This window comes from Cantharellus anzutake (genome assembly GCF_015039405.1).
Source record: "Cantharellus anzutake strain C23 chromosome Unknown EI90scaffold_43, whole genome shotgun sequence".
NCBI classification, from domain to species: domain Eukaryota; kingdom Fungi; phylum Basidiomycota; class Agaricomycetes; order Cantharellales; family Hydnaceae; genus Cantharellus; species Cantharellus anzutake.
This window is the reverse complement of record NW_024066993.1, coordinates 478213-487322: the sequence shown is the minus strand read 5'-3', so window position 1 is coordinate 487322 and position 9110 is coordinate 478213.

The window sequence follows — 9110 nt, the reverse complement described above, 5'->3', positions numbered from 1 at the left end:
GGAAATAGGACACAACCTTAGTACCATTGGAAAGGTGGGAATAAATGGAAATTTATGATACCAAGAACGTGAGAAAACATCCAGAAATGAATGAGATACAAGGACATGAAGTTAGAAACCTGAAAACACGCGGGAAGACAGCTTCAAGAGGTCTAGAGCCCTAAATAAAATACATAAAAATATGATATCTTCGAGGACGACCTACTATAACAACGAACAATACATATGGAGGATTAGGATGTGATAATACAAAGGGGAATCAGGGAATATGAACGAAATTCACGAAAACTACTAAACTACAACGGACCATGGCGGGAATTTTAGGGAACAATGTTCTAATGAAGTAGAGAGCTATAACACATTCGTTTGAGTAATTCTTGATTACTAGCAACTTTTTCTTTCAGTTTTAAACCTGAATAATTCACTCATTTATCATTTCAGTCTCATTTTAACTAAAATGTCACTAAATAAAATTGGAATAAATCAGCTGAAGGTCTCAGCACAGTCGCACGCATAGTAATGCGAGGTTTGAATTCAGTATGACCGAGTCATAGCGAACTTAATGGGAAATATGGGGAATTTGAAATAGGGAACTGCGGCAAATGCGGCGCAGACAAATTCTAATTAACCATTAAAATAGCTTAGGCGAGGAAGGACAATAAGGATTCCAGGTGCAGTCTGACCGCAGTAGACCGCAGTTCAGCGCAGCAAAGCACAGCAGAACTATAGCGTGAAAATTTCACTTTTTATTCAGTTGGAGAAAAATACACTGTAAATAAATCCTGTAAATAGAAGGTAGAGCGTGAAAAAGGAAGGCGACCCAAGGAGTATAAAAGGGAGACCCTTTCTGCGACCTTTCGCCCCCCTCAGAGAAGTAAGAAAATAGAGTATTATTTTTCTCAAGCATTTCTGGTTGTCACTCCAGTGCGAAAAAGTGATATACAGTTAAGATTGCCACTGTAGTAAAAGGCAGCAATTAAGGAGAGAAATATTAAGTAGATATTTCAACAGGAGAGCTGGTTAACACTCCAGATTTCAAAGTGTAAACACAAAACAGTTATTTTGCTACTGTTAAAACAAGCGATAAAATAAAGACAAAAATAAAACAAACTCAAGGGACACTCCAGACACCATCCAAATTCATTAACTGAATAGAATCTTTGAAACTTCACCAAGTAGAAGATTAAATTCAAGTTTAAATCCAAATTAAACAACGCTACACAGAATTACACCTAGACAAATTAATAAATTTCAATAAAGAAACAGCTCCGCAGGGCTCGGTTTATCTGTAAGTCAATTCCCAGGAACTTTAAAACTAACCCATAAAAATAGAATTAGCCAAAACACTCGGATTGGTACTATATTTACAATAAACAACACTAGTACACTTCCCCATCCTAACTAAAGAACCAGGGAACAGCTTGGTGGTGGTCTCGTTTGAACCTCCCAACTGACCTTCCTTCGTTCTCTCCTTCAACGTGTGCAGCACACACCCTCAGGATCCCCCATGGGGACACCCAGGTGACTGTGGCTGTATGTGGGGTGACATGGCGGACCTCATGTGACCCAAGCCGCATGTATATAAACACACCTGGGGTGGGAACCAAAGAAGTAACCTTCTTCTCAACATTCCCACTTCAGTCTAAGTGGCCAGGGACCACTGTCCCACATCTGGCCTGCCAGTACGCATGCCCGATCTACCCCCCATGAGGTCCTTAGCACCGGACGCTATGCCCGGACCGCCTCAACCCTGGATGTGTCCCTGACAGGGTGGTGGGCGTTGAGGGGGTTAGCTTGACCCCCAGGAGATCTGCGAGTTCTTTCAAGAAGCATGAGACAAAGGCACTCCCTCTGTTGCTGGGGATTTCCTCTAGGAGCCTGTGGTGCTTCCAGACATGCTCCAGGAAGAGCCAGGCGATACCAGCCGAGTCCATGGACATCACAGTGGGGATCATGTGGATACGTTTGGACAGATAGTCCACTACAACTAGGATGGCATTATAACCTTTCGACTCTGGGAGCTCTCCCACCATGTCTACTGAGATCACCTGCCAGCAATGGGTAGGGACTGTCAGGGACCAGTCCGGGGTCGAGAGCGTCCACCCAGCACTGAGGGCCTGGTGGGGTATGAAGCAGGCATGTACAGCAATGGGTCCGGCGCAGGCAGATGTCCCTGAAGTGGGAATGGTGAGAAGAAGACTGCTTCTCTGGTTCCCACCTCAGGTATGTTTATATACATGGCGCTTGGGTCACATGGGAGTTGCCACGTCGTCCTCACACACAGCCCCAGCCACCTGGGTATCCCTGTGGGGGATCCCGAAGGGATCCACTGCAGGCACATGTGCTGGGTGCACCTGGGGGTTGTCCGGAGCATCTGGGGCTGGGTGTGTCATGCGTGGGTTATGGGCAGGTCAATAGTACATTGATCAAAGGAAAGTCATCTGTGTAAATAGAAATAGAAAGAATAGAGAATGATACAGAGGGAGAATAGAAAGAGGGGAAAGTAGAGGGAGGAGGAAATAGGAAGGGGGAGAAGGGGGTAGCAGGTGGAGTGGAGCCGGGTGGATGTCAGGGACCAACCCGGGGTCGAGAGTGTCCAGGTATATCGCCCAGGGCTGAGGGCCCGGTAGGGTGTAGCATGGGTGTGCGTAACAACGGGCCCGAAGCAGGCAAGGGTCCCTGGCCACTTAGGCTAAAGTGGGAAGTGTGAGAAGAAGGTTACTTCTCAGTTCCCACTTAGGCTGTGTTTATGTACATGCAGTTGGAGGTCACATGGGGAGCGCCACATCATCTACATGCACAGCCGTGTCTGCCCAGGTATCTCTGTCAGAGGTCTCAGGAGCGTCCGGTGTGTAGGGCGTCACCCAGTGTGTCCGGGTCCGGGCATGTTGCGCAGCCTGGTTAATGGTACATCGAGCAAGGAAGTCGTCCATGTAGTAGAAAAGGAAAGAAGGGGAAAGAAAGGAAAGAAGAAGGAAGAAGAAGAGAAAGGAAGAAGGAGAGAAGGGAGGAGGGAGGATGGGGGCACCGGGTGAGGGTAGTGGGATTGGGTGGGGTCGGACCGGGTGGAGTGGGGTCAGGTGGTGTCAGGGATGCGTCCGGGGTAGAGGAGGCCCGGGTGAGACGCCCGACACTAGAAGCCTCGCGGGGTGTGGAGCGGGCGTGTGTACTGGCGGGCCCGGCTCAGGAGGCAGTCCCTGGCCACTTAGACTGAAGTGGAAAAGGGTGTTATTATTATTAAAAGGGGATACTATGTTACTTACCTGAAGTGGAAAAGGGTGAGAAGAAGGCTACTTCTTCGGTTCCCACTTCAGGTATGTTTATATACATGCGGCTTAGGTCACATGACAGGTGCCACGTCATCCTCGCATACAGCCGTAGTCACCCGGGTGTCCCCGTGGGGGATCCCGAGGGCGTCCACTGTGGGCGCGCGAGCTGGACATAGCGGGGGTCACCCAAGGCGCCCGGGCTGGGCGTGTCGTGAGCACGCTGCAGGTGGGTCAATGGTACATTGATACAAGGAAAGGTCGTCCATGTAGAATAAAGAGAAAATAAAGAGAAGGTGAGACAAGTAAAGAGAGAGTGGAATGGAGGAAGAAAGAAAGAAGAAGGGGGGAAGGAGGTAGGGGAGGACTGGGTGGCGGGGTACCGGGTGAAGTGGGGCCGGGTGGGGCCGGGTCAGGCGGGTGTGCCCTGACAGGTGGGTGTGCCCTGACAGGAACTTTATTTGGGGTGAGCTTCCCAACCTTCTGTGTGGGGAAGGATTTGACATGGTTACAGGTGTCGCATCCACGTACATATCGCCCGACATACTCTGCCATCCGAGGCCACCAGTAGTCATGGGAGACAAGTTCCAGGGTTTTCCATCGCCCTGGATGTCCCATCACCTGTGCATCATGGTGTAGCCATACCAGATTGTGGTGGAGTTGTGGGTCTTTTGGAATGTACACCCTGCCTCAGTAGAGGACCAACTCTCCCTGTCTCTCCCACTTGTCTGTCAGGGCACACCCACCCCACCCGGCTCCACCCGGCTCCACCCGGTTCCACTCCACCCACTACCCCCTTCTCCCCCTTCCCATTTCCTCCTCCTTCTACTTCCCCCCTCTTTCCATCCTTCCTCTGTATCATTCTTTATTCTTTCTATTTCTATTTACATGGACAACTTTCCTTGATCGATGTACCATTGACCTGCCCACAGCCCATGCGCAACACACCCAGCCCCGGATACTCCGGACGACCCCTGGGTGTACCCAGCACGCGCACCTGCAGTGGATCTCTTCGGGATGGGATACCCGGATGGCTGGGGCTGTGCGTGAGGATGACGTGGCAATCCTCATGTGACCCAAGCACCATGTATATAAACATACCTGGGGTGGGAACCAGAGAAGCAGTCTTCTTCTTCTCACTATTCCCACTTCAGGTAAGTAGCTTAGTTTCCCTTCTAATGATAATTAACACTATTCCCACTTCAGGGACATCTGCCTGCACCGGACCCGCTGCCGCACATGCACATGCTTGCTTCATACCTACCAGGCCCTCAGCGCCAGGCGATATACCCGGACGCTCTCAACCCCGGACCGGTCCCTGACATTGTCCGACCTCAGCATCCCTTCACCACTGGCTCGTCATGATCCTTCGCTCCTCGTATCCCCTCCAGAATATCCACCTCCTCACCTTCCACTGAGACTGCTTCTGTCACATGGGCCTCAAACCAGGCCAGTTGGAGGAGTGTCAGCCCCTCATTGTCGTCCCTTCCCTTCAGGTGGTCAGCATGGCGGGAGAGTGCATATGGTTTCCCCATGAGCTTCCCTGGGTGGTGGACAAGGGTGAAATGGAAGTGGGAGAGGAAAAGGGACCGTCGGGCCTGACATCGATTCAGCCTCTGGGCCATCTGGAAGTAGCCCAGGTTACGGTGGTCAGTGTAGATCTTGACTTTCTCCTCAGCACCTTCCATGAAGTGCCACCATTCCTCGAGGGCTCGGACAATTGCAAGCATCTCCTTATTGTACACTTCATAGTTGCGCTCTACATCCGTGAAACTTTTGGACATGAATGCTACTGGGTGGAATTCTCCATCTGGTTGGAGTTGGGAGAGGACTGCGCTGGTTGCAAAGTTGGATGCATCGCACTCGAGCCTGAAGCGGCCATGGTCAGTGGGGAAAGAGAGGACAGGGGGTGTGGTGACAGCTTCCTTGAGGGCACGGAAGGCATCGTCTTTACTCAGGCCCCAGTCCCAGGCCTGGGTCTTCTGGGTCAGCCTGTGAAGGGGGTGTGCCTTCTCAGAGAAGTCTCTGATGAACTGGTGATAGAAATTTACGAATCCTAGGAAGGATTGTACCTCCTTCACCTTGGTTGGGGGTGGCCAGTCAAGGACTCCCTGGATCTTTACCGGGTCCATCATGATGTTACCCTCCGAGATAACGAGACCGAGGTACTCGATCTGGGTTCGCTTGAACTTACACTTTTCTGGCTTAAGGAAGAGCCTCCTTCTCCTCAGCATCTCTAGACTTCTCGGACGACCCTCCGATGTTCCTCCAGGGTGGCCATGAAGATCAGGATATCGTCCATGTAACAGATGACAACCTCCCGGTCGATGAAATCCCTCAGGATGTTGTTCATCATGGTCTGGAAGGTTGCTGGGGAGTTGCACAGGCTGAAGAACATCACCATGGGCTCAAACAGCCCTCAGTTGGTCGTGAACGCTGCCTTCCACTCATCTCCATCCTTGATCCGGATGTTGTTGAACCCCCAGTGTAGGTCCAAGGCTGAGAAGTACTTGGCATTGCGGAGGCAGGTGAGGACGTCCGAGATGAGGGGGAGCGGGTACAAGTTCTTCACTGTGATCTCGTTCAGCTTCCTGTAGTCCTGGACCAGGTGCAGTGACCCATCCTTCTTCTTGATGAAGAAGACTGGCACTCCCATGGGGGATTTGGATGGCCATATGTGTTAGAGACTGGAAGCGAGACGAAGGAGTTGTCTCCATGGTGGAGGGCTTCGGCCTCAGCGACTCAGACCAGGAGTGCTGTGCCTAGTTACACATCCATGCCCTAATTTACTTACTGGCAGCGAGAACTAAAAAGGGGGATCAACTCTAGTCGATTTTATCACTAGGGTGTAACCTATGTACAAGTTAAGTATATACAGTTCTCCAAAAAACCGTTTCAATGTTTGGCACTTTTCACTTGATGGGCTTATAACATTATGGAAACACATTTTAAAATTCTTATAAAATCAAGGGATATTACCTAATATCTTATCTACAGATCTGCAAATTATCTAAGCAATATGTCCATTTTTGGTAAAGTTATTTAATTTACAAGGCACCCATGTCATCGAAACGGTTTTTTGGAGTGCACCTGGCACAACCTAAAAAACAAAATATCACATGTCAAGTCATGTGACATTGTTTACTGTACACACTAGTAAACAGACTGACATCGCTGGAGCATAAATACCAAAGGATTTTGCATTATAATGCCTCCAAATCTAAAATGCGAGCCTTATCTGCTTCACAAACTGCACAAGTCCTTTCCCTCATTGATTCTGGTCACAGTGCTCGCCAGATTGCATCTACTACTGGCCATGGAGCTTCCACTATCACTCGGCTCTGGTCTCAACACCGTCCTGATGTCCCTAAGCCCAGTGGTGGGCATCCACGCAAGCTGTCAGGGACTGACATTCGCCATGCCCAACGCCTCATTAACTCTGGCAAGGCTGACAACTCTTCCCAAGTCACCCAAATGCTCTGAAAAATTACCAACAAGAGCCTCTCACCTGAGACTGTCCACCTGCACTTGAAGGAAGCTGGTTGGAAAGCAGTGGTGAAGAAGAAGCGGCCTATGCTGAGCAGGAAGCATAGAAAAAACAGAATGGACTTTGCAATCAGCCACAAGGAGTGGACTCTGGAGGACTGGAAGAGAGTGGTGTGGTCAGATGAGACCAAGGTTAATCGCCTGGGCTCAGATGGGAGGAAATGGGTGTGGAAGAGGGTGGGTGAGCCTCTCAGTGACAGGCTGGTGCAAGGGACCAAAAAGTTTGGTGGTGGATCAGTCATGGTGTGGGGATGTATGATGTGGGATGGGGTTGGGATGGCATGCAAGATTGATGGGAGGATGGATGGGGAGCTTTACTGCCAAATCCTGGATGATGAACTCCAACAAACCCTATCATATTATGGCAAGAACCCTGCCCATGTCCTCTTCCAACAGGACAATGATCCCAAACATACCAGCAAAAGGGCCCATAACTGGTTCAACAATCATGGTATTAGGGTCATGGAGTGGCCCTCCCAGTCCCCAGACCTCAATCCAATCGAACACTTATGGAATCATGTGAAAAGGAAGCTTGGGGAGTATGAAGAACCTCCAAATAGTGTTCATGAGCTGTGGGATCGGTTTCAAGAGGAATGGGACAAGATAGAGCCAAGGATTTGTCAGAATTTGATTGAAAGTATGCCTAGGAGAATTGAGGCAGTGATTAAGGCAAAGGGTGGCTATACCAAATATTAATAAATGCTATTTTCTTCTCCCAAAAATCAACTCCAAAAAACCGTTTCGATGACATGGGCACCTTTTAAATCGAATAACTTTACCAAAAATAAATATATTGCTTAGATAATTTGTATATCTGTAGATGAGATAGCAAGTAATATTCCATGATTTTATGGGAATTTTAGAACATGTTTCCATAATACTATAAGCCCATCAAGTGAAAAGTGCCAAACATCGAAACGGTTTTTTGGAGAACTGTATAGTTACAGCGAGGGCGGGCCTGTGAATGGCGGGACCGAGCAGAGCAGAGCTAACAGAGTTAAATGTTAGCCAACTGAATATTACCGACAAGTCGGGTTATGGGGTAAGTGGAGTAGCACGCTATAACCCAGAAATGGAAAGGAGGGATAGGCCCGAAGGTAAACTTGCAGGGCAAGCAAGTGAATTGCCCAGCAGGGGTGGGAGTGTGCTAGCGGACATTGGAGCTGTCCGGAGTCCTTTGGGGGTCCGTACTTAGGGAGGCATAGGTAATATATAGAAAAGAGGGGGTGGTGACCATTGAGGGAGTCGGAGGCGATTGCGGAATATGGGGGCTCCGAGGTTAGTGAAGAAGGAGCAGAGGTAATCCAGAAGGATTGGAGGTAGTGGAGGAAGATGGCCATAGATGGATATGACAGTATGTGCCCATTCTGTAAGTTCTTGCGTAGGAACTCATCCAGCTCTTTCTGTTCTGGGTGCAAGAGTGGGAAGGTTTTTCCCCTGGGCAGTTTGGCATCCGGTACCAGGTCTATAGCATGGTCCCAGGGCTTCCAGGGGGGCAACTGGTCAAAGGCTTCTTTGGAGAACACATCCCGGAAGTCCTGGTAGTGCTCTGGTACTAGCATCTCAAACAATGCAGGCTCAGCCTCCGGGTCACAGGCCTCCTGGGCCATCTGCTGCGAGGGGGTTGTGGTGGCTCTCAGGTCATGGCCCCAGCTTGGGGGAATGATCGCAGCGTAGATCCCATCCCCAGGCTCCAGTGCAGGGTCCTGGTCATCCTGTACTCATGGCTGTCTGCAGGAGGATGGGCAGTGGGACATGACGACCTTCTGTCATGCCCAGTCCACCTCTGGGTTGTGGTGCAGCAGCCATGAGTGTCCTATGATGAGGGACTGTCACCCGAGATTTGCAACTGCGAAGCGTGCCCACTCTGTGTGTTGCCTGAAGGTCAAGAGGGCTTCTAGCTCCTCAGTTATAGCTCCATTCTCATTCGGGGTTCCATCGACATTACAGACGGGAATGGGATGGGGGAGGGGGTGTCACAGCCATGCATTCCGGCCCATTAGCTGGCCGTCCCGATGCTGCCCGAGCCCATTCCCGCTATGCAAGCGTTGAAGGAGGGAAAAGCTGGTAGTACCCTGACACTGCTATATCATGGCCTACAGACGTTACCTAGCGCCTGACACACAGTACCCCAGTCCCCCAAAGCTCGATGAACCTCCCCTATCATCGTTGTATTTTTTTGATAATTTTTCAGACCAGGTTACAGCCCACCCGGACATGTTACCAGGCCACCTTCACAGTATTTTCACCATAACTCCCCCAGTTCTTCTCCGATCCGGATGCACTTGGTATCGCTGG